Raw genomic sequence first — 1,888 nt, forward strand, 5'->3', positions numbered from 1 at the left:
CTCCAGCCTTGGCAACACCGCGAGACTCTGTCTCAAAAAAAAAGACTGGGTGCGGTGGCTCATGCCTGTAATCCCAGCATTTTGGGAGGCCAAGGCAGGTAGATCATGAGGTCAGGGGATTGAGACCATCCCGGCTAACATGGTGAAACCCCATCTCTTCCAAAAATACAAAAAATTAGCCAGGCATGGTGGCAGGCGCCTGTAGTCCCAGCTACTTGGGAGACTGAGGCAGGAGAATGGCATGAACCCGGGAGGCGGAGCTTGCAGTGAGCCGAGATCGCGGCACTGCACTCCAGCCTGGGCGACACAGCGAGACTCCGTCTCAAAAAAATAATAATAAATAAAGAAAAAAAGAAAATCACCATGGCTACTGTGTGGAGAGCAGACCACGCAAATCAAGGAAACCAGTTTGGAAAGCTTTTCAGCAAGCAGTCCAGGTGGGAGATGTGGCTATCTTAGACCAGAGTAACAAGTTGCAGATGGCGACAAGAGGATGGGTTCAGGACCTATTTTGGAAGTAGAGTGAACAATGGGGATGAATAAGAATCAAAGCTGATGTCTAAGTTTCTGTCTTGAGTAACTGGATGAAAACTCTTGGCCAGGCACGGTGGCTCACACCTGTAATCCCAGCACTCTGGGAGGCCGAGGCAGGTGGATCACCTGAGGCCAGGAGTTCGAGACCAGCCTGGCCAACATGGTGAAACCTTGTCTCTACTAAAAATACAAAATTAGCTGGGTGTAGTGGCGTGCGCCTGTAATCCCAGCTACTCAGGAGGACGAGGCAGGAGAATCACTTGAACCCCAGAGGTGGAGGTTGCAGTGAGTCAAGATCGCACCATTGCACTCCAGCCTACGTGACAGAGCGAGACTCTGTCTCAAAAAAAAGAAAAGAAAAGAAAAGAAAACTCTTGCGCATGTTTCATCTCTTAAACTAGACTCTAAGCACTCTAAGCTCTTTGAGAACAGGCCTTTGTCTTGGACTATTTACTCTTTCTTCAAACTCAAGAAACCCATAGAGCTACCAAAGATAGTTTCTGGTTGAACTGGGCGTGAACATGGAAAGGCTCCTTCTGCAGGGAACCTCAGAAGCAACTTGCTCTTTCCTTCCTCAGGCAAGAAGCACTGAAGTGGCCCAGCCTCCATTTGGAAAGATGAGACCTGGTCCGATCCTCAAGACATAAAGCTTAGCAAACACAGCCAGGGGTGGCCTCCGGATTCCTGGCTCAGTCTCTGCCCTGTACCCCATGTTCACTTGGAAAGAAAGAAAGAAATATCTTCTGTGCACCGTAGGGGGTTTATGGAGTAAGGATGAGATACCTGTTGCTCCCTTCCTTGCTGTCTTCTGCAGGTTTGGAGGAGGGGATGGAGGAGGAGGGAGGGGCCTCAGCATTAAATGCAACATTGGTGTTCTGAAGGAAACAGGCTGAGAAAGGGGAGATCTGAAAAATCTCTGGGAAAATAGCCATTACAAAGCTCCAGCCTTTTCCTGGAGCCCACCTTTCCCATCAGCATCTCCAGAAAGGAACCAGGGCATGAGAGCCTTCACACCCTCTCTCTCATATCTAAACCTTATCCTGAGGTCTGTACCTGTCGATCTCCTTCCCCTCAGTTCATGCAATTCCAGGGACTTAGCTGTCCGAGTTCCCAACAAAATGGGTGTTTGCAAAGACAAGAACAAGGAGAGAGAAGACTTCTGAAACAAAGATATGGGGGGAGAAGAGAATGGAAAAGTGCTGTTTAATGGGGACAGAGTCTCAGTTTTATAAAGATGAAAAGAGTTCTGGAAATGAGTGGCCGGGCGCGGTGGCTCAAGCCTGTAATCCCAGCACTTTGGGAGGCCGAGACAGGCGGATCACGAGGTCAGGAGATCGAGACCATCCTGGCTAAC

This window comes from Mandrillus leucophaeus, unplaced genomic scaffold (assembly GCF_000951045.1).
Source record: "Mandrillus leucophaeus isolate KB7577 unplaced genomic scaffold, Mleu.le_1.0 Scaffold46, whole genome shotgun sequence".
In the NCBI taxonomy this organism is placed as follows: Eukaryota; Metazoa; Chordata; class Mammalia; order Primates; family Cercopithecidae; genus Mandrillus; species Mandrillus leucophaeus.